This window comes from Ovis canadensis, chromosome 2, assembly GCF_042477335.2.
Source record: "Ovis canadensis isolate MfBH-ARS-UI-01 breed Bighorn chromosome 2, ARS-UI_OviCan_v2, whole genome shotgun sequence".
Classification (NCBI taxonomy): domain Eukaryota; kingdom Metazoa; phylum Chordata; class Mammalia; order Artiodactyla; family Bovidae; genus Ovis; species Ovis canadensis.
Window position 1 is genome coordinate 21,885,986 of NC_091246.1, and position 24,578 is coordinate 21,910,563.

The 24,578-nt window shown below is 40.3% G+C and overlaps 2 pseudogenes; both read left to right on the forward strand.

Moving 5' to 3' along the window:
• Positions 1-1,308: 1,308 nt before the first annotated feature.
• Positions 1,309-5,466, forward strand: LOC138433267 (bile acid-CoA:amino acid N-acyltransferase-like; annotated as a pseudogene).
• On the forward strand, positions 5,083-22,824 carry LOC138434578 (bile acid-CoA:amino acid N-acyltransferase-like; annotated as a pseudogene).
• The last annotated feature ends 1,754 nt before the right edge of the window (positions 22,825-24,578 follow it).

Genomic DNA, 24,578 nt, shown 5'->3' on the forward strand with positions numbered 1-24,578 from the left:
AAATAAACGACCCAATCAAAAAATGGGCCAAAGAACTAAATAGACATTTCTCCAAAGAAGACATATGGATGGCTAACAAACACATGAAAAGATGGAGATTTTTTTTTTTGGTCTGTTATTGTCATGCTGCTAGCTTTTCCAACTGCGGAATATATCTCTCTGATTTACAATCCTTGTGGAAGGAGGGTAATAAGGAAAAGTCTTTGCTCTGTCATTCTACTCCTGGCTTTCTGAGCCAGGGGATATCTCTCTATTTTGCTACTGTGCCTCCATCTTTTGGAAGGCAGCTGCCTTACTTTATATAAAGGCCTGCAAAGTCCCAGGGGGATTTCTCTCAGCCAAGTCCGTGCTCTGACTCTGATGTATTGTCCCTGAGCTCGTTGTCAAGTCCTATAGAAAGGGTTGGCAGTTGGAGAGAGACTTACTCTGTCACTGGAGTTTCTCAGAATTCTAATCTATCAAGCCAGCCCACGCACATCCATTAAAAGGGCATTAAATTTTCTGTGGATTTCTCTATTTTTTCCCCATGGGTCTTTTGTTGTTGTTGTTGTTGCTTTGCCATGACTGAAAGTCTCTGTGTAGGAGTGAAAATATCTTCTAAGAGGAGCTTGTCACTTGCTAGAGTTTAATTCATTTAGATTCTTTGCATTCTTGGCAATCTAATGAGTTTAAAGAAAACAAAAAGCACTTCTGTCCACCTGAAGGGCTTGTCAGTTTCTAGTTTTGCTTAGGCCTGAGTAAATCCTAACTATGAAGTAATTTTTTTTCTAGGGAGCAATATATATCAGTCTCCTTGTTCTCCCTTGGCACTTTATTCTCATTCTTTTGAAAAGATCCTTAAATTTTTTCATGTTCTTTTGAGGTAAAGTTTTGGATGCCAAAGCAGAACTCAGAGAGGGGATTAGCAGTGAAGTCATCTTTTCCTTACAGAAAGATGTTCATCGATTCTCCGTTTTCATCCCCACCTCTCACCCCTCCTATTCTCCATTGCACTTGATTTTTCAAGGGCTCTAGGTGGCAGATTGTGATGTCTTCCTTAGATGTGTTAATATCATTCATGCACATTTTGACTGCTGCTCCCTCAGCCTTGGTTCATTAATATTATGAAACTTATCACCTTGCTTTATAGTTTCTAGAGATTTGTTGAACACTTCTAGGGATCTTGAACTAGAAGATTACATCAGGATATATGCTAACTAACCAAAGAGTTAGGGCTGAATCCCAAGCAGCCTGATTCCTGGTCCAGTTTACTTTTCATTAACCTTATCACTGCCTTGTTTCATTCTCCCATATTTCTTTCTGTATTGAGGTTTACTGAAGGCATTACTGGAGAATCATCCAAGATGCCACACTGTAACAGTGGTTCAGCTGACAGCTACCCGAGCAAGTGCTCTTATTGATGAGCCAGTACATATCCAAGATACAGGCCTGACTCCATTTCAGATAAAGCTTCTTTGAGAATCACTGGAAGATGAAAAGGGGAACCTGTTTCATTCTCAAGCCAACTATAGGGCCAATGAAGTTGGTGAGCAAGCACCTTTTCTTGGAGGTTATTATGTAGGGGTCTACCCCATGAGTCTCCTTTGGTCCCTGAAACCTGAGAAGATATTAATTAGACTGTTGAAAAGAGATGTGATGAATAGCCCTTTGCAGATCCAATTAAAACTTTATGATTCAGACGGGATGGTAACCCGTGTTGCCATCACTACTCCAAATGTCAGTCTGATTTTGTAGAGGTGGTGTGTAGCACCTGGTGTCACCCGGATCCTAGTCATTGAAGGCTGCCTTCAGGGAGCCTGGTTTCTCCCTCCAGGCAAGTAGAAATACCATGGTTATTGTCATCTTTTCCACCCTCTCTTTTGAATCCCTTCTCCTCCTAGAAGTTTGTCTTAAAAATGGATATATAGAGAGCATTCCTTTCCTGACTTAGAATCACAGTTAACTTTCAAACAGAACAAGAATGTGGTGATTGCTTTTGTCCAACTCAAGCTTTATCTCAGCAATTCTGGAGCCTAAGGATATGGCAGTAGTTTATTGGAGTGCCTGCATTTTAAAATTTCCATAGCTTTGGATTTATGTGAAATTCATTCACAGTGAAACCTGGCTATCTGAAGACCCTCATCTTGATATGGAACTGTGTCCCAGGTTTTTTTTGGGAGTTCTGTCATGTCTGAATTTTAATTTAGGCATAGGTCATTACTTGACTGCCACAATAAACTGATGATATAATGAATTGAAATGTTGTAAAAAACACAGAGGATGCAAAGGAACTTTATACCCTTTAGTTACATAAATATTGCATATTTATAGGATATTCCATAAATCAGCAGCTAATATAACATGCTTCCTAATGGCTATAGAATTTATCATAATTTCTCATAGTAATCTCAGCATATCAATAAGTGGTTCAAAACATCTGTTGCTACATTTTTCAGAGTTTATTATGGGACTGGATGAAGCAAAGTTAATTTCCTAGAAATAGCCCTCAGTAGGTCCAGGTTTCAGGTGTGTGTGAGATAGCTTTGATCTGGAATCAGGATGTATTTCCTCTATTATTTTTTTTCTAATAGTCACCTTCTAGAACTGAGACAAGGAGACCCAAAGTGTTAGAGGTGGTTTCTGACAACATGGAGTTTTAGGTGGCACAGAAGGGAAAAAGCTTTCCTTTGCAAATTCACCATGATCCATGCATTTCTTTTGGGTAAATTTGAAATTTTTTATACTCAGTATTTAGCATATAGATGACTTTATTGTGTATAGGGATCAAGAAGTAACTGACACAAACTTCCTTGCCTCTTATATTTAGTTAAGAATCTGAATATTAGTGCAGGGCTTTCACCTTGGGATTATGGGCTGGTTTAGGTTGTGTTAAGAGGTATAAGGTCAGGAAGCAACAGTTAGAACTGGACATGGAACAACAGACTGGTTCCAAATAGGAAAAGGAGTACGTTAAGGCTGTATATTGTCACCCTGCTTATTTAACTTCTATGCAGAGTACATCATGAGAAACGCTGGGCTGGAAGAAACACAAGCTGGAATGAAGATTGCTGGGAGAAATATCAATAACCTCAGATATGCAGATGACACCACCCTTATGGCAGAAGGTGAAGAGGAACTAAAAAGCCACTTGATGAAAGTGAAAGTGGAGAGTAAAAATGTTGGCTTAAAGCTCAACATTCAGAAAACGAAGATCATGGCATCCGGTCCTATCACTTCGTGGGAAATAGATGGGGAAACAGTTGAAACAGTGTCAGATTTTATTTTTTTGGGCTCCAAAATCGGCAAATGGTGACTGCAGCCATGAAATTAAAAGACGCTTACTCCTTGGAAGGAAAGTTATGACCAACATAGATAGCATATTCAAAAGCAGAGACATTACTTTGCCAACTAAGGTCCGTCTAGTCAAGGCTATGGTTTTTCCAGTGGTCATGTATGGATGTGAGAGTTGGACTGTGAAGAAGGCTGAGTGCTGAAGAATTGATGCTTTTGAACTGTGGTGTTGGAGAAGACTCTTGAGAGTCCCTTGGACTCAAGGAGATCCAACCAGTCCATTCTGAAGGAGATTAGCCCTGGGATTTCTTTGGAAGGAATGATGCTAATGCTGAAACTCCAGTACTTTGGCCACCTCATGCGAAGAGTTGACTCATTGGAAAAGACTCTGATGCTGGGAGGGATTGGGGGAAGGAGGGGAAGGGGACAACAGAGGATGAGATGGCTGGATGGCATCACCGACTCGATGGGCGTGAGTTTGAGTGAACTCTGGGAGTTGGTGATGGACAGGGAGGCCTGGCGTGCTGCGATTCATGGGGTCGCAAAGAGTCGGACACGACTAAGCAACTGAACTGAACTGAACTGAACTGAAGAGGTATAAACCCTCTTAGACACTGTATGTGCTGGGTCTCCTGATTTGGGTGCTTATTTTGTTGGGATACAAAAAAGGGTTGTGTTGTGTGGGGCTCAAAGAGTTAAGTCTCAAAGAAGTCCTCAACATTTTCCAGAATAAGATGCTCAGCATTCTTAAGTACTGTCCATCAGAAGATACAAAAACATCCCTATTTATGTATTCAACTAGTATTTTTAAACCAAGATATATTCAATATCATTTTATTTCTTTTCTCAAGGTGAGAAAATATAGCAATATTTTGTTTTGAAAATTCCCAATATTCCTTTAAACCAAGTCCCTCTTCTCAGATATGGGTAGGATCAGGGTTTCTTAGCTAAAATCACTTATACCATAATAGAATATCCCCAATAAGGGCATAATGAAGTACTTTCAGTATGTGGGCTCTGCTGTATTTTGGAAGCAAGCTGCCTACACAGTAAGTATAGAATGATACACTGACCATCCCCATTTTGGTGTAAAATGTCATCATTATATAGTCAGATGAGTATAACAGAGCAATGTTAGGTCAGTATTTTAGATTAGGTAATCATTTTAATACATTTTTTCTTTTAAAAGCCATATACTTCTTTGAGAACCCAATTAAATCTGTGGGCATGCTCATCAGTAAAATGTACATATAAACATACATAGTCTTGCACATAATTTCAGGACCTTCACTGATTTCCTGATGCCTATTTGTGTATCTCTTTATAGGTTAAGAAGCCGTGGCCTAATTGCTATGGCTTTCTTTACTCCAACACTATAGAAATGACTTATTATGAGTCCTCAGGTCTCTGATTCTAGAGACTGAACATTGTCAGTGAACATGGTTTCTAATGAAACTTCTGAATATTATGCTTCATTATATATTCAGTCAGCTTTAATTCTGCCCCAGATACAAGGCTGAAAATGTGGCAATTCTATTGGAAATGTATACCTAACTCTAAAATTTGTGGTGCATTTCTCCTTTTTGTTATCAGTATTCTGTTTTTCTCACCTTCCCTTCATACTCAGTTCTGTGGGTTATGTTTAGTCTTCTTCCCAGAAGAGGGTTATTTCCCAGGTATAATTGATTGGTTTGGTGGTATTGGTGGACTGATTGAATTCCAGGCCAGTCTCCTGGCCAAGGGGGATTGAGACTAAGCAGTTTTGTCATAAAGAGAATGTTTACTAAAGGAGATTCAAGCCTGTCTCGCACAATGACCTCAGTTCCTGGGAGCAGCGTGCCGTTCTGCTTAAAAAGAAACAAGACTTGTGAAAAACAGCACGTAGGAATCCTCCTGTTAAACATTCCCTGATAGCTAGCTAGTTAGTGACTAAGCCAGGCCTGGAAATCAGATTTCTTTCCTAAGCTCTAAGTATTTTTTATTAAACCTGCTTCACACTGTCTGTTCCTCAGAAGGCTAGACCTCAGATATTTCAATTCCTTGGAAGTCTTGTTTCTCCGTCTGTTGGTTTGAAGTGTCTTACAAAGGTCTCTAAATTCCCTAATCCAAAATTTGGTGGCAGAAGTTGTAATAAGAGTTAGTGTTCTGCCAAAGGCTGGAAATAAATTAAATAAAGCTTGCATATATATCTAGTCACCTTTTTGTTATTGTTGCTCATCCATGATATACTGGCTTTACTTTATTTTCCATGGCTAAATCCATTCTGAATTCTCATCTCTCCTGCCATACCTGTGACTCTGTATATTTTATATTGACATAGAATTTCAGAACTTGAAAGGTTCTTTTAAACCAAATTAGGGGTGAGGGTGGAAGTTCAAGCTACTTCTCTTACTATGCAGGGTAGAAAATGGAGAGTACATATGACTCACTCAATTTGTTTAGTTTTTTCCTTTGCTGTAAGAACTTCTCACATTTCTGTCAGCTAGATACAAGTGGTATATTCATTCATATTTTTCTAAATAATGAGAAAAAACCCAAACATTACTTAATAAAAAATTTTGTTCTAAGAAAATCTAGGGAATCAATATGACTTTAGAAGAGATGTGACTCCCTGAGTCTATCCTTGCATGGGGTCAGTGCTCAAGCAGAATGAAGGCTTTATTTTGCAATTTTTTTTTTTTTTAAAGATCTTTAACTCCTTCTTCCTTTTTTTTTTTTTTTTTTCCCACTCTCCCATTTCAACTAGGAGTTGTATATTCTACACTCATAAATAGCTCATGGACATGTTTCCTTTTTATCACCACCACTAATTTAAAAAGGCACCTCCTTTCTTGCCTGTACCATTGCAGTAGCCTTGACTTTTCTGCCCCCATTTTTGCAAGTCAGAGTTACAAGACTAGGTTTTTCTAGAGCACAATTATTTTACTCATTTGCTTAACAGTCTCTCAATTTACTACAGGATAAAGGTCAGGATTCCTAGCATCTTTAATAAAGTTTTTCATAATCTGACTTATGTATGTGTGCCTGTATGGTTAGTTGCTCAGTCCTGTCCGACTCTTTGCAACACCTTGCAACACCTTGCAAAGCCCTCCAGGCTTTTCTGACCATGGGGATTCTCTAGGCAATAATACTGGAGTCAGTTGCCATGCCCTCCTCCAGCAGATCTTCCCAACCCAGGGATTGAACCCAGGTCTCCCGCCTTGCAAGCAGATTCTTTGCCACCTGAGCCACCAGGGAAGCCCATGAATACTGGAGTGGGTAGCCTATTCCTTCTCCAGGGGATCTTCCCAACCCAGCAATCAACCCGGGGCCTCCTGCATTGCAAGTGGATTCTTTACCACTTGAGCCTTATCTTACGCTTCTCTTTAAAATTTCTCCTGATTCTCCACTGTGTAAGAAAGAGTCAAAGCTGCTGATTAGCATGTTCTTCCAAGCCATTCCCTGTCAAGCCGTTGTTTTCCTTTCCAGCCTTATTTTACTACTTCCTGTTTTATACTTTAAACTCAAGTAGTAAAGTACTACTGTGGTCCCCTGAATGCACTGCTCCTAAGTTTTAGCAGGTGTTCTTCCCATGGCGAATCCACTAGGAATGCTTTGGCTATGTTCTCAGAAAAGTCACTGAGAGTGGCTTAAGCAGCATCAACATAAGGCATTTTATTTTCTCATGTAACAGACCTGGAGATAGGTGTTTCAGCTCTAGTTTGGAGACTCAGAGGAGTTTCTGAACAAGGAGACTGGACTAACATTTCTGTAATTTCCCGACTTTCTCCTCAAGATCACAAGATGGCTGTGGCATTTCAGGCATTAAATCAACATGCCAGCATTATAAGCAGGAAAAAATGGTCAGGAAACTTGGCTTTCTCCTCATGATTTTATTCTATTTTGTGTTGGGGAAAAAGCCAAGATCATAGGTAAAATTTACTGTCTTTCCAGGAGCAGCTTGAAAAGGATGTAGCAAAGGTGAATGGATTCACATCCATCAGAATTTATCTTTTGAGACTAGATACATTGCTATGCCCTAAAAAAACAAGGCCATGTTAGCTTTAAAACTATGGAGACTGGCCCCTGTCTAGGCAGCTAACGATGTCTACTACACTTAGCATAGAATGCCATTTCTTCTTGTTTGCTCTAATTTTTTTTTAACATAAATACTCAACTTATAGCCCTTTTCTTCTGAGAATCTTTTTTTTCTTAATTTTTATTGGACTATAGTTAATTTACAGTGTTGTGTTAGTTTCAGAAAACATAGCAAAGTGAATCAGCTATGCGTATACATATATGCACTTTTTTTTTTCAGATTCTTTTCCCATTTAGGCCACTATGCAGTATTGAGTAGTATTCCCTATGCTATACAACAGGTTCTTATTAGTTACTTATTTTACATATAGTTATGTCTGATTCTGCCTTCTGGGTTGGCAGGCTTGCCTATGTGCATTATTTTATCATAGAATTTATGCTGCTGCTGCTGCGGCTGCGTCGCTTCAGTCGTGTCCGACTCTGTGCAACCCCATAGACAGCAGCCCACCAGGCTCCCCCATCCCTGGGATTCTCCAGGCAAGAACACTGGAGTGGGTTGCCATTTCCTTCTCCAATGCATGAAAGTGAAAAGTGAAAGTGAATAGGAGGAAAGAAGCAGACAATCTCTTCACTTGGTAGTGAGTTCCTTGATAAAAAAATTATGCCTTTTTTTCCTCTGTGTCCCCCCAGTGCTTGTACAGGGTAGATGATGTGAAGTGCTTGTCAGGTTTGATGACTGACCATGAAAGAGGAAGCTAAGCCAAGCCTTTTTTCTGAAACCTTTTCCAGAGGAGAAACCTTTTCCGGATGAGAAACCTTTTGGGGAAATCAAAGCAAGTCTACAATCCTCTATTCAAGTTTTCATGTTCTACTCTACTAAACTCATCATTTTTACTCAGTCTTTTCCTACAGAGCACCCTTTCCTCTGAACTTTTAGATAGCTCAGAATTAGTACAACAAAGTTTATTAATCAATTTTATGCTGGCTAATATTATTTACAGTAAGTACATGCCTTTTTTCTCTCTACTTTTTCATGTAACACACACATTTTAATTGAAGTATAGTTGATTTACAGTGCTATGGTTTCAAGTATACTACATAATTATTTGATATTTTTATCCTGTTTTTTTTTTTAATTTTCCCTTCTACATTTTTTTAAGGTAATTTAAAATAGCGTCTAACACAACCCATAGTATTCAGTCAGTAAGAGCCTGACATATTCTTGAAGGAGTCATCTTCTTGGACATTAGTTATGTATTCCAAAGCTCTAGAACTGGGCATGTAGGTGGGATTAGTACTTGCTTTGTTTCCACTAGCCACTGAAGATCATTGATTGATAGAGATGGTAAGGTTTTGCTAAATGATGGATGGAATCAATATCTCATTTACATTATTTTCAGGTCTGTTTACCTAAAACAACTAGACCTCCAGATATTTCTCTGCCAAGGTGGGTTTAATCAAGATCAGCAGAGAACTGCAATTTTGTGTTTCAACCATGAAGAGCCACATGCAATTCTCCACACAGCAAGGGAAAGGGAGTGCTTTTATGGAGAGGAAAAGGAAGTTGGGGGTTGGGAGGGGAAGACCTATAGTAAACAAGACTCTGGCTTTTCATTGGCTGAATCCTGGCCAAGAAAGAAGTCTTACTCCAGCTAGACTCTGGGTATGAGAGCTCCCCTTTCTGGTCTCCCAATTTTACTTAATTGAAGTTTCTTGTTCATTAATTTTTTGCATTTCCCAATTTAGATCAAGATCTTTCTCTGAAAGTATCACTGATCAAGCGTCAGGTTTTCTAGTTTCAGCAGCCACTTGTTCTTCAGTGCCAAGAAGAACCTTTCCTGGGTGTAATGTCTCACATTGGAGGACAGGTGTATAGATTGGAAACCAGTTGAGGTCCCATGCAAGTAACAAGGAGGGACAACTATCTAGCATTTTCATCTAAAATCCATATGTTATCGAGATCATCTAAAGCATTATGTCATCACCAAAAGTTGACAAACTTCCAGGGACTTCCCTCATGATCCAGTTAAGACTCTGCCCTTCCACCGTCATGGGCAATGAATTTGATCTCTGGTAGGAGAACTAAGATCCCACATACAGCACAGCACAGCCAAACAAAGCGAAAACAGAAAGAGAGTTCCTTAGATGGCAAGGAGATCCACCTGGTCAATCCTAAAGAAAATCAGTCCTGAATATTCATTGGAAGGACTGATACTGAAGCTGAAACTCCAATACTTTGGCCATCTGATGTGAAGAACTGACTCATTGGAAAAGACCCTGATGCTGGGAAAGATTGAAGGCAGGAGGAGAAGGGCATGACAGAGGTTAAGATGGTTGGATGGCCTAGTCGATGGACATGAGTTTCAGTAAGCTCCGGGAGTTGGTGATGGGCAGGGAAGACTGGAGTGCGGCAGTCCAGGGGGTCGCAGAGAGTCGGACACAACTGAGTGACTGAACTGACTGAAAAAAAGTTAGCAAACTTCCAATAGGTCTAGTCTGAATATCTTGGGAAAGCTGTCTCATCAGATATCATCTGCTTTAGTTCTGGGAAATTTTTACTTTCAGGTCACTAGATGATATGCAGGTCTAGTCAGGGTTTGATACTTTCTTTATATGTGTCATGTAAATTCAAGAGTCTCTTCCTTGGGGTTTGGTGCACAAGGGCCTTCCTGTGAGGCTGAAGAGAGCTTTTTTCTGGAAGGGTCTTTTTCAATAGATGAAATCTCCAGGTTGGAGAATGTGAATCATAAAATCCTTGTGTCCTAAGAAGACACTGTGAAAAGATTACTCTACCAAAATATGATTATTATTAATAGAAGCAATTTGTGTGCATTAGTTGCTCAGTCACATCTGACTCTTTGTGACCCTATGGACTCTAGCCTGCCAGGCTCCTCTGTCCATGGGATTCTCCAGGCAAGAATATTGGAGTGGGTTGACAGTTCTTTCTCCAGGGGACAGTCCCAACCCAGGGATTGAGATGTCTCTTTCTTAAGTGGCAGGAGGAAACAAACTACCGGTGTCACTCTTTTCCCCTTCTCTATACAAAATTAAAAGGAGGTTTCTCTTCAAATTCTGTGTTGCCATGATGACACCTGGTTCCACCTGAGCTTTTATCAAACCTTGAGCTAACCAATGAGATTTTCTTATGGAAATGTTTTTCTTAAACTATGTTAACGAACTATGTATTTACCCTAGACTCTGTCTTTCTCCAAGTCGATTCCGCTTAAGACTCAGAACCAATAGGGGCTCAACAAACCAGTATGTTTTACCCATACATTGTTCTCCTAATCTATGTTAATGAAACTATATATTTACTTGGAAATCTGCCTTTCTTCAAGATTCATGTCAATCATTTTATGGCCCAGGATAGCTCACCTTGTGCCAATGTTGTCTCAGAATGCATGTTGTGGGTGAGGGCCTGGTACCAGTCTTTGAGTTTTGAGAATTCCCTTTCTCTAATTAGCAGCCTGCTAGTAGCTATATAACATCTGGCTAAAGACTTGCAGGGGGGCACTCTTTCTGCCCGATTTTGAAGTCTATGTCAGAAGCTTTCTCTATCTCTTTTATGCTTTAATAAAACTTTTTTACACAAAAGCTCTGAGCGATTAAGCCTTGTCACTGGCCCTGGACTGAATTCCTCTCTCCCGGAGGCCAAGGGTCCCGGCATCTTTTATGGTTCCACAACAACCTTTCAGGGTTGAACTCAGGTCTCCTACATTGGAGTCATATTCTTTGCTCTCTGAGCCACCAGGAAAGCCCAGAAGCAATTAGGCCTTTGCAATATTGGAATATCTCTTCTTTTATTGGCTGTGGGTCAAAAGAAGCAGAAGGCAAATTCATTAAGTGTTCTTTGACTAGAGTAAGAGTTTATGGGCTCCAAAAGGTATGTATCTGAGATTTAGAAGGACAAATGACCACGTTTTTGGTCAAAGTACTTACAGGGTTTTCACTAGTTTTGCTGCTTGACTCTTAATAATGCCACTAGTGTGTTCAACTAAGTCAAAGGATTGAGGGCAGAAAGTACAATAAAATGTATAAAACCAGCCAAACTGTACAGACTTACCAAAGCACCTGGCCAGTAAAATAGGTTCCTTGATCACTATGAAGTTCAAGTGGGGATAAGGTAAGGATAATCTTTTCTGGAAGGATGTTAGCCACAGAAGAGGCAGTAGCCCATCTGTAAGGGAAGGCCACAGTCCAGTGTGAAAATATACAGACAATGACTAAAACATACTTATATCCATGAGATGCAAAAAGTTATATGAAAGCCATTTGCCAGACTTTGAATTGTCCATTAGGTAGTTAATAATGCCTGGGAGCAGTATGACTAGGTTTCCATAGGTTGTGTTTTGGACAGGTGGGACAAGCGTGGTATGTATTTTTTTGTGGCTTAGTTATTATTTTCCCACAAATATTGACTCATGAGTGCTGTCATTTTGTCAGCAGATCAACAGTTTAATGCATTTACAGTGGTGAGGAGTGGGGATTTTAGAGTCTCTGGTAGGATGGGTTGTCATTTGGTCTAAATCAGAGCTTTCTCTTTTTATCAAACCAACAATTGTTGAATTTCCAATCTTGTTTTTCCTCTTCTGAGGTCAATTGTTGGGCTTCTCTAACAAGTTTTCTGAAGTTATCATTTAGGGAAATAAAACTTTGGACCATAACAAAGTTTTAGCTACTGCTGGTTGCTTTAAGACTGGTTTTTGTGTATGTATGTGTGTGTATGTAAATATCACAAGGTGATTTCCTTAGCTTTCAGAGAGTAAGATTTAGAATGTTCACAGAATCTTAATAATAGCTAAGGCAGCAGACAAAAATTCCTAAACAATGAAGCCATTTAAATTTTTGTTGTGGTTGGAAGTATGGAAGCCAGGTCTTCTAAAATATTCCAAAATCATGAGCTTCTCCAAAAGCACATCTGCTATCAGTATAAATGTTGCCAGTTTTGCCATTGGCTAAAGTACAAACCCACTAATAGTGTATAATTCAGCCTGTTGGGCTAAAGTAGCCATATGTAAAGATGCTGCCTTAACATCAGAAGGAGTTGAAGTAGCTTAGCACAGCACTTTTTATATGAGAACCACGAGAGTGAACCATGAGAGGTCAGTATTACTCAGAGGATTTGCCTGTAGACCATCAGGACCAGTCAGGAGGTGATCTCTCCATGTTAAGCTGTCAAAAGGGACTTCTTCAGTGATGGAGAGGTGAAGAACAGCAGGGTTGAGCTTAATACAATGTGGAAGAGTTATGTGAGGAACAATTAACAGAAACAGTTCACGGGGGTGAGGTGGCTGACTGAGAAATGTTGAGAGTGATGAAAATTCAGGAAAGCTTCTAATGCATAAAGTATAAAAACAGTTAAAGGGGATTCCATGACAATTTTCTCAGTGGTCTTAACTGAAAGAGCAGAGGCCTAATGAAAGAGCAGCTCTGTCCACCAACAGAAAATTGGATTAAAGATTTACTGAGCATGGCCCCACCCAGTTTCCCTCTCAATCAGTCTGTCCCATCAGGAAGCTTCCATAAGCCTCTTATTCTTCTCTATCAGAGGGCAGACAGACTGAAAACCACAATCACAGAAAACTAACCAATCTGATCACATGGACCACAGCCTTGTCTAACTCAATGAAACTATGAACCATGCCATATAGGACCACCCAAGATGGATGCGTTGTGGTGAAGAATTCTGACAAAATGTAGTCCACTGGAGAAGGAAACTGCAAACCACTTCAGTATTCTTGCCTTGAGAATCCCATAAACAAATGAAAAGGCAAAATGATAGGAGGACACTGAAACATGAACTCCCCAGGTCAGTACGTGCCCAATATGCTAGTGGAGATCAGTGGAGAAATAACTCCAGAAAGAATGAAGAGACAGAGCCAAAGCAAAACCAACACTGAGTTGTGGATATGACTGGTAATGGAAATAAAGTCCGATGCTGTAACGCACAATATTGCATAGGAACCTGGAATGTTAGGTTCATGAATCAAGGCATACTGGAAGTGGTCAAACAGGAGATGGCAAGAGTAAACGTTTACATTTTAGGAATCAGCGAACTAAAATGGACTGGAATGGGTATATTTACTCAGATGACCATTATATCTACTACTGTGGGCAAGAATCCCTTAGAAGAAATGGAGTAGCCATCATAGTCAACAAAAGAGTGTGAAATGCAGTACTTGATGCAATCTCAAAAATGACAGAGTTTCCAAGGCAAACCATTCAATATCACAGTAATCCATGTCTATGCACAAACCAGTAAGCTGAAGAAGCTGAAGTTGAACGGTTCTATGAAGACCTACAAGACCTTCTAGAACTAACACCCCCAAAACATGTTTTTTTCATTATAGGGGATTGGAATGCAAAAGTAGGAAATCAAGAAATACCTGGAGTAACATGCAAATTTGGCCTTGGAATACAGAATGAAGCAGGGCAAAGGCTAATAGAGTTTTGCCAGGAGAATGCACTGGTCATAGCAAACATCCTTTTTCAACAACACAAGAGAAAACTCTGCACATGGACATTACCAGATGGTCAACACCAAAATCAGATTGATTATATTCTTTGCAGACAAAGATGGAGAAGCTCTATACAGTCAACAAAAACAAGACCAGGAGCTGACTGTGGCACAGATCATGAACCCCTTATTGCCAAATTCAGACTTAAATTGAAGAAAGTAGGAAAAACCACTAGACCATTCAGGTATGACCTAAATCAAGTCCCTTAGGATTATACAGTGGAAGTGAGAAATAGATTCAAGGGATTAGATCTGATAGACAGAATGCCTGATGAACTATGGACAGAGGTTCATGACATTGTACAGGAAGCAGTGATCAAGACCATCCCCAAGGAAAAGAAATGCAAAAAGGCAAAATGGTTGTCTGAGGAGACCTTACAAATAGCTATGAAAAGAAGAGAAGTGAAAAGCAAAGGAGAAAAGGAAAGACATACCCATTTGAATGCAGAGTTCCAAAGAATAGCAAGGAGAGATAAGAAAGCCTTTCTCAATGGTCAGTGCAATGAAATAGAGGAAAACAATAGAAAGGGAAAGACTAGAGACCTCTTCATGAAAATTAGAGATACCAAGGGAACATTTCATGCAAAGATGGGCAAAATAAAGGACAGAAATGGTTTGGACCTAACAGAAGCAGAAGATACTAAGAAGAGTTGGCAAGAATACACAGAACTATCAAAAAAAGATCTTCACAACCCAGATAATCACAATGGTATGATCACTCACCTAGAGCCAGACATTCTGGAATGTGAAGTCAAGTAGGTCTTAAGAAGCATCACTACAAACAAACCTAGTGGAAGTGATGGAATTCCAGTGGAGCTATTTCAAATCCTGAAAGATGATGCTGTGAAAGTGCTGCACTCAATATGCCAGCAAATTTAGAAAACTCAGCAGTGGCCACAGGACTGGAAAAGGTCAGTTTTCATTCCAGTCCCAAAGAAAGACAATGCTAAAGAATGTTCAAACTACTGCACAATTACACTCATCTCACATGCCAGAAAAGTAATGCTCAAAATTCTCAAAGCCAGGCTTCAACAGTACATGAACCATAAACTTCCAGATGTTCAAGCTGGATGTAGAAAAGGCTGAAGAACCAGAGATCAAATTGCCTCCGTCTGCTGGATCATTGAAAAAGCAAGAGAGTTCCAGGAAAACATCTGCTTCTGCTTTATTGACTATGCCAAAGCCTTTGACAGTGTGGGTCACAACAAACTCTGAAAAATTATTCAAAAGATGGGAATACCAGACCACCTGACCTGCCTCCTGAGAAATCTATATGCAGGTCAAGAAGCAACAGTTAGAAGTAGATATGGAAAAACAGACTGGTTCCAAATCAAGAAAGGAGTACATCAAGACTGTATATTGTCACCCTGCTTATTTAACTTATATGCAGAGTGCATCATGAGAAATGTTGGACTGGATGAAACACAAGCTGGAATCAAGATTTCCAGGAGAAATATCAATATATGGATAACACCACCCTTATGGCAGAAAGCAAAGAAGAGCTAAAGTCTCTTGATGAAAGTGAAAAAGGAGAGTGAAAAAGTTGGCTTAAAACTCAACATTCAGAAAACTAAGATCATGGTATCTGATCCCATCACTTCATGGCAAATAGATGGGGAAACAATGGAAACAGTGGCAGACTTTATTTTGGGGGGCTCCAAAATCACTGCAGATGGTGACTGCAGCTATGAAATTAAAAGAACTTGCTTGCTCCTTGGGAGAAAAGTTATGACCAACCTAGACAGCATATTAAAAAACAGAGACATTACTTTGCCAACAAAGGTCTGTCTAGTCAAAGCTATGGTTTTTCCAGTAGTGATGTATGTATGTTAGAGTTGTACTATAAAGAAGGCCAAGTTCTGAAGAATTGATGCTTTTGATAACAGTGTTGGAGAAGACTCTTGAGAGTCCCTTGGACAGTAGAGAGATCCAACCAGTCTATCCTAAAGGAAATCAGTCCTGAATATTCATTGGAAGGACCAATGCTGAAGCTGAAACTCCAATACTTTGGCCACCTATGTGAAGAACTGACTCATTTGAAAAGACCCTGATGCTGGAAAGGATTGAAAGCGGGAGGAGAAGGTGATGACAGAGAATGAGATGGTTGGCGCCATCACCGACTCAATCGATGTGAGTTTGTGTAAACTCCAGGAGTTGGTGATTAATGGACAGGGAAGCCTGGAGTGCTGCAGTTCATGGGATCGCAGAGAGTCAGGCATGACTGAGTGACTGAACTGCACTGAATCACTCTAAGGCAAGGCTGGTGTCCCTATGTCACAGGATCCAGCTGCTGGCTAGAATATCCTATGGGTCAGTGGTGGTCCTTGTGTTTTGGGGTGAGTACCCCAAGGGTACCTCCTTCCTTTTCAAAAAAGGTAAAAGGGAATCTGATCATTGGAATGCCCCAGGGAGGTGAGTTCATCAAGCTCTCTTTTAAGGCCTTAGAAACTATGTCCTCTGGTTTTTCCTCTTAAATTGTACTAGGGTTGTTATTCTTGAATAAAACACAAAGAGATTTGGCCATAAGAGAGAAATTTGGAATCTAATTTGAACATAACCAACTATCGCAAGAAAATGTCACAGATGCTGTTTAGTTTTGGGTTTGGGGAAACTCTGGACACTATAAAGTCTATCTGGATCTAGGTGTAGTCCCTGTTCTGTATCAGATGCCCTAAATATCAACCTGGGTTTGGACAAACTGCAATTTTCCTTGGAAATTTTGGTGGCCTTATGTCCCTTTGACGCTAATACTTTAGCAAGTGTATGCTGTCTTTCTCTGACGAGGCTTGAGAAGAAGAGCAAAGAAGCAAATCATCCACACATTCTGTCATTCAGATCAGTGTTCAGGAATTGAGAAATAAGGACTCTTAGTGACACCTGAGGCATTAGTGTCCAGGTGAATTCTTTTTCTTTCCAAATAAAGGCAACATTTAATGGCTGGCTTCAGCAACTGGAGTGCTAGAGAATGCACTGCATAAATCAGCTATGGTAAAGAGTTTACCTCTAGTGACAGTGGGTATTAGTAACATATAAGAGTTAGGGACGACAAGGCATCGAGGGATGTGTTGTGTATTACCTGGAGATTCTGGGTGAACATCCATCCTGGGTCCTAGGTTTTCTCACAGGTCAAGTAGAAATATTAGAAAGATTAGTACAGGGGATAGTGAGGTCTTAAGACTTGTCTCCCATTACTTAAAAGGTATTAATTAATTGCAGAAAGAGGTTTTGAGAGACCTATCTGAGTCATGATGGGAGGTGTGCTGTAAATTTTGCCAGGGTCAGTTACAGATTTTTGTCCATAGGAAAGTGGTAGCTAATTCAACAGAACAAATAATCAGTGTTTTGAGGATCAGCTCTAGGACTCAGAGCTGAAGCAATGAAAAGATGTCAAAGGGTCATTTAATTTATGTGATTGGTTACTTTCATGACTACTGTCAAATGCTAGAATTATTTTCCCTTTTGGGGATAAAGAAATTCTGGCATGATGCTTATCTAAGAAGTTTCAACCTGATAAATGGATAAGGGCAGAGGAGCTAAGGAGAAAATGGTGTGTATCTCTCAAAGGGCCTAAACAAAAGGGAATAGGTTCAGAGACAGGAAGCTCTTTGGGGTTCACTAGAGATCCCATATTTGAATTGTTTTAGTACTCCGAGGCAGGGGCTGCTTTATAGTAGTGGTGCTGAGCACCAAGATTGTGGTTCTGGTGTTACTTAGAACAGGAAGAGACCCATCCCCAATCTGAGGAAATGTTTCTCCCATTCTATTAAGAGGGAAGGTGGGAAAGAGCCCCTGTAGTCCCCTCCAAACCCTATTATTGAGAACTGGGAGAACATTTGAAAGACTGGCCAGAGGGCATATGGTGTTTAAAACTAGGTGGGTTTTGGTTTTCATTTAGGGACTGTCATTTGCTGGAGTTTAAGAATTTAGGTGGTCTTTCATTTTGGTGACTCATTTAGAATGTGAGAGAGTTTGCCAGATTAACTAAACTCTGGAGTGGAAAATTCTAGTTTCCCATTCCATCTTGGTTCTTTTTACTAGAAAGGAAATGTTCTGGTTTAGTCCATCAATAAACACAAAGTTAAAAGCTATCTGGGTGGAATCAACCTTTAAAAGATCAGAATTTTCTTTTAAAATAATCTGAAGTTGATTGTAATAGTCATGAGCAGATTCATCAGGTTTTCATGTAAAAAGTCTGAATTTTGTTCCAATCAACAGGCTTTGAAAAAGTCACCTAGCACTTGCTCAAACTTGATCATATAAGTTAGTAGGTTGGTCTCTGTGTTGTAATCTTAGGTGTTGACGGAAATAATAAATAAACTACTTGTAATAGGAATAGAAAAGAGTGTTGTTTGAGCCAAACTGAGGACTATAACCCAGGAGACAATCTCTCAGATTATTCTGAGAAACTGCTTGGTTGAAAAATGGTTTTTAGCATAGCTATATACTTTATCAGAACAAAGAACATACATCAAACATGACAGGGGTATATTCCTTCAAGTTTCCAAAATAGAGAGATTTAGTAAATATAGAGTGAGACAGTAAGACCTGGTGTCTGGGAAGGGAAACATCTTCCAGGGAGTGTTAATATGGATGTCCTAAAAAGGGAGTTTTTCCCCTTACCTTCAGAACACACATTCTTTATCTTGATGGTTAAAGCAGATGTGCTGTGTGTATAACAAGCTATTTTAATTCACACAAAGTTCAGGCTGCTGTGTATAAGCCAAAATTACTTCCACATGCCTCAATGTTTGAAAATTGTCTCCATCAGAGGGAAATTTCAGGATTTTCCCATTTGGGGGTTTTCATCTAATCCTGGGCTTGTCCTTTACTGACAAGCATATGAAACTAGCAGGTGTAAGTTATAAAAATAAGATTGATAAGTTTAAATAACGATGTTAAATTTTTCACAAAATTTGTGAGGATCTTTGGTTATTTTGGGAAAATCTTTGACTATGGCTCACAGTTCAGCTTTAGTTCAGGAAATATAAATGAAGGTTATGCATCCTCAGAAGTGTTAGTTTTAAAGAGACTAGCTTTAATAAAAGACTCCCTTCTTACAACATCCATATTAACCCACCCTGGAAGATGTTTCCCTTCCCAGACACCAGGTCCTTGAACAGCAAAGAGATCAAACCATTCAATCCTAAAGGAAATCAGTACTGAATATTCTTTGGATGGACTGATGCTGAAGCTGAAACTCCAATACTTTGGCCACCAGATGTGAAGACCTGTCTCATTGGAAAAGACACTGATGCTGGGAAAGATTGAAGGCAGGAGGAGAAGGGGACGACAGAGGATGAGATGGTTGGATGGCTTCACCAACTTGATGGACATGAGTTTGAGCAAGCTCCGGGAGTTGGTGATGGACAGGAAGGCCTGGCATGTTGCAGTCCATGGGGTTGCAAACACAACTGAGTGACTGAACTGAATTGAGCTTTGATAAGTTTAGAGGGAAAAGGTGGGGAGGGATTCAGGCAAAAAGAAAATTGAGAGAATTAGTATAGAAAAATTGAGGGTATAGAGGCAATGTGGGTGGCATCGAAGGAAAGAAGGAAGGTGGTGCCTAGGGCAGAGCCTGGGCATGAGGAGGTGAGGGAGGGAGACAAGATGGCATCAGAGGCAGCTTCTGTGCATGCTACATTGCTTTAGTCAAGCCTGATTCTTTGTGATCCTATGGGCTATAGCCTGCCACGCTCCTCTGTCCATGGGATTCTCCAGGCAAGAATACTGGAGAGGGTTGCTGTACCCTTCTCCAGGGGTTCTTACCAACTCAGGGATCGAACCTGTGTGTTTACATCTCCTGAACTGGCAAGCGGGTTCTTTACCACTAGCGCCACCTGGGAAGCCCCCATCAGAGTCAGCTCAGACAAAGAAGTCAATGAAGAACCTGAGGTTTCAGGCATCATTTTATTTTTTTAAAATAGTTCATTTGCCTTGGTTAAAGTCTTATTTTGCAGAAAGGCAGTTTTAGACTTCTGATAATGTTGGGAAGTCTCTGTGGATGAAAAATTAATCAACAGTTGGTCTTCAGGAGAAATAGAAAATTTTACTGAAGCCAACCTGAGGATTATAACCCAGGAGACAGTCTTTTTGAGGACTGTTCTTAAAAAAAAAAAAAAAAAGAAGTCAAAGGCCCAGTTACATACATTCTTGAAACAAAGGATCATACATCAAAATGGCACATTGATGTTTTATGTAAAATTCATCAGAGATACACAGTCCCGACAAGCACTATACAAAGCCAGCAATGGGTCACCACGATCTCTTCCAGGATTAGGAAAGGAATGTTATCTTTTAAGGAGTAACATTACTGGTATATGAAGAAGGGAAAAGGTTAATTTTTACAGTCAAGTGGGCATTCCTGCCTTGAGGCGCTCTGGTTAATGGATAATACAGATGCAGACTGCACAGAGGGAGGGCCCAGCTCTGACAGGGAGTATGTTATGCTTTAATTTTCTTGTCTGGACACAATATCTAACATTTATGCCATCATCCCAAAATACCAATCAAAATAGGCATTTCATTCAGTTCTGAAGATTTTTGCGCTATTGTTTTCCAGTTTGGTTTTAACAAAATTAAATTTAGGAATTTCAAAAGTTACGCATAATGGCCAATGATATTCTGAATTGCCTTTGGTTAGGTCAGTCCATTAGCATGAGGAAAAATAAAGATTTTAAACATAAAATTGACTAGAATCTCAGTGTGTGTGTGTGTGGGGGGGTGTGCCCTCAAGATATATAGATAACCAGGATACCATCTCTCAGAGACTTTTTCTCTAGAATAAAAGAATAATTTTCCAACAGCTTAAACAATTTATATCTTAAACAGCTCAGTTTTAACAGCTTGCAGCTCAAACTGTCTGCAGGCCTAATACCCACCAGTCCTGAGGGAACAGCTTGGTCCTGGAGGACCCAGGCCGAAGGCTTCCCCACTAGTGCCTATGAAACCGCGCCCATTCCAAAGGTACAGGCTGATGGCTCCATTTCAGTGAAGTGATTCAGTTTCAGTGAAACAACCCCTGTACCGGAAGGAACTGGGTTGACAGCTTCTCAGCCAATTTCAGTTGAAGCAGTGTAATCTCAGAATAAGCTTGAACTGCCAAAAGAGTACTTGCATACAGAACAAGGCTTTAACCAGAAAGAATGAAACCTAAAAACAGATCCCTAATACAACCTGAAGAGCTTTAAGTACAAAGAGGGGTCAACTGAAAAAAAAGAAAGAAAACAACCTGAAAGTTGAGAATTATGTTTTATTTGGTGGACAAACTGAGGACCTTTAAGCCGAGGGGGCAGCTTCTCAGATAGTTCTGAGGGACTGCTCTCTAGAGGTAAGGGAGAAGCCAGGATATGTAAGAGTTCTTCAACAAAAACCAGGTTTTACTGATCAAAAGATTACTATTTATTAAAGAAAACCAGTCATCTCAAATTAATGAATTTGTACTTTTCTACATATAGGAAGATACAAGAATCTGGGTTCACTGAAATCATTCCTTTGATATACACATCAGCTATCTAGGACCAGCATCCTGTTTGTTTCCATCCTGAGTTCCCTCAGGGTTCTCTGTCGGAGGAGGGGCTGTAGTGGCTAATGGCTTAATGGCCACCACATCCTTTTTCAACTGATGTGGCAGACAGCATTTTTAGTCCACAGACTACAAAGGCTTGAATCAGGAGAAAGATGTACAGGGTCAGTGAGAGAAGGAATGAGCGATAAAGGGCGCAACTGTGGATACCTCACCTCTCTGCTCATTAGCCCGGGAGTCTTTGGGGGTTTCCTCTGTCCTTGTGGTGGTGGATTAGTCACTAAGTCGTGTTCCTGTAGACTGTAGCCTGCCGGGCTCCTTTGTCCATGGGATTTCCCACATGGCCATTTCCTTCTCCAGGGGATCTTTCTGACCCAGAGACGGAACCTAGGTCTCTTGCATTGCAGGCAGATTCTTTACCACTGAGCCACCAGGGAAGCTCTCTGGTCCTTGTATGGGCCACCAAATGTTGACCTAAAACAAATAGGGTGCCAGATGCTTTTCCAGCAAAGATGAGGTTATTCAGGATCAGCAGAAATTGCAAGCTGAGATCTAGAACCATGGTGAACCACATGCAAGTCCCTGCACAGCAAGGGAAGGATTTCCTGGAGGGGAAAAGGAAGATGGGAGAGCTTACAGTGAGCAAAGAACCCAGGACTTTTCATTGACTGAGTCCTTGCTGGAAAAAAGAGGAGCCTTTCTACCTGTTGGGCTTTGCCATTGTTGCAGAAATGAGAGCTCCTCCCACTGGTCTCCAGGCTGTATTAATATTTACTTGAGGTTTCTGTATTAATTTTTTTACAGGTTCTTGGGGGCAAGCATTGGGGTAGTCTCCATATGAAAGGAGCAGAGATTGGCTTCTCCATGGCTATTCACCTAAAAGAAGTCATAGCCACCGTGCTTATTAATGAGCCCAACTTTACTCTTGACATTCCACAGATATATCATGATCAGATAAATCAGCCCTTGCCATTCTCTCCTCCTCTACTATCCATCAGTGCCTTAGGGTTAGTAAGGTTATAGCACATATTTGAGGAAACTAGAGCTGAAGCCAGTGAGACTTCTTTTCTCCCCATTGAAAAGACCCAGGGACATTTTCTCTTCATTGTGGGAGAAGAAGATAAGAATGTCAGTAGGGAAAGCATATGCAGCGCAAGCACAGAACATCTGAAGAGACGTGGGAGGAACAACTGGACTCTGCTGTCTTACTTTGGAGTAGGCCACCTGATACAGCCTCCCCCCAGCCCCAAACCCAATGCTCTGCCTCCAGGATCTCTAATCTCCACTTCTCCATGCACCGAGGAGGAGATTCCTTTTCCCACACACAGCAGACATGAACATTCTTGGAAGGAAATCCAGAGGTTTCTCAGGAAGCACCTTATTCTGGTTGTGACTAGTCATCTCTGAGAAGAGCAAATATTCCTAGAAATAGAGAAGGAATAAGATGCTTTACCAGACCTTCACTTGATTTTCATGGGACAGTAGAACCAGGTGCTGACAAATGGATTTCTTAAAACCCAAATTAATATGCTTTTTAACACAACATTGTAAATCAACTATACTTATATAAAATAAGTTTTAAAATATGCTTAGTTTTCTCATATTTGAAAATATACTCATGGGACTTTGCTGGTGGTCCAGTGACTAAGACTCCATGCTCCCACTGCAAGGTGCCTGCATTCATTCCCTGGTGAGGGAACTAGATCCCACATGCTGCAACTAAGAGTTTGCATGCTGCAAGTAGAAAGATCGTACATGCCACAGCAAAGACTGAGGATCCCACATGCTGCAACTAAGTCCCAGAGCCGCCAAATAAATAAATATTTTTAAAAAGAAAGAAAAAAATATGCTCATGGTTACTTCATTGGTTTGGAAAACTAGACGTGAGTAAAAAATATATTAAGACGATATGGAAGCAGTTACGGAGGTAACATGAATCAGCCTACAATCAATAATTCAACAAAAGCTAGCTAAAGAAAATATTTTTATGTGTCTAAACATGTACAGCATTTTTCAAGAGAAGCAATCTAAGATTCACAGGATTTCAGTTTAGGAAAGTAGTTTTGATGGTTATGATGGTGAAGATTATGTGCTTCCAGATTGGGGGCCAGCAGAGAAGGGGGCAACAGAGGATGACATGATTGGGTGGCATCACTGAATCAATGAACATGAGTTTAAGCAGACTCCAGGAGATAGTGAAGGACAGGGAAGCCTGGCATGCTGCAGTTCATGGGGCTGCAAAGAGTTGGACACGACTTTAGCAACTGAACAGCAAGACTCTTTCTAGCAAAGTACTAGATAGTAGATATTTTTTACTGTATAGTCCATAAGGTCTCTGTCACTATTATTCAGTCCTGCTGTTATAGCACAAAAGCAGCCTTAGATAGGATATAATGAATGATTGTATTTGTGTCCCAATTAAATTTTATTTATGAACACAGAAATTCAGATTTCATATAATTTTTACATGATGGATAATCAAGGTGAAGATGAATCAGTAGGAAAGTATTCTGAATCATTTTGTAGGTATGATGGGGAGCCAATATAGACTAATAGAAGTAACATGAGGCCACTTCAGTTTTATCTGCATAACCTCTTTATTTTCTTTACTTTCGATACCTTCTGTTTAGAGTAAAAATATTCCATTCAATATGAGTGGGGTTGTTAGCCTCCTTCCTCTTTCACTCATAGAATTTTTCACATTTCCCAGACCTGACCAGTCAGAGTACTTCTCTAGGAACTTTCCTGGTGGTCCTGTGGTTAAGACTCTATGCTTTTACTGCAGGAGATGTAGGTTTGATCCCTGGTGAGGAACTAAGATCTAACCCCAATTCTAATATTCAGTTAAGTTCAGTTGCTCAGTCGTGTCCGACTCTTTGTGACCCCATGAATTGCAGCATGCCAGGCCTCCCTGTCCATCACCAACTCTCGGAGTTCCCTCAGACTCATGTCCATCAAGTCAGTGATGCCATCCATCCATCTCATCCTCTGTCGTCCCCTTCTCCTCCTGCCGCCAATCCCTCCCAGCATCAAAGTCTTTTCCAATGAGTCAACTCTGCATGAGGTGGCCAAAATACTGAAGTTTCAGCTTTAGCATCATTCCTTCCAAAGAAATCCCAGGGCTGATCTCCCTCAGAATGGACTGTTTGGATCTCCTTGCAGTCCAAGGGACTCTCAAGAGTCTTCTCCAACACCACAGTTCAAAAGCATCAATTCTTCAGTGCTCAGCCTTCTTCACAGTCCAACTCTCAC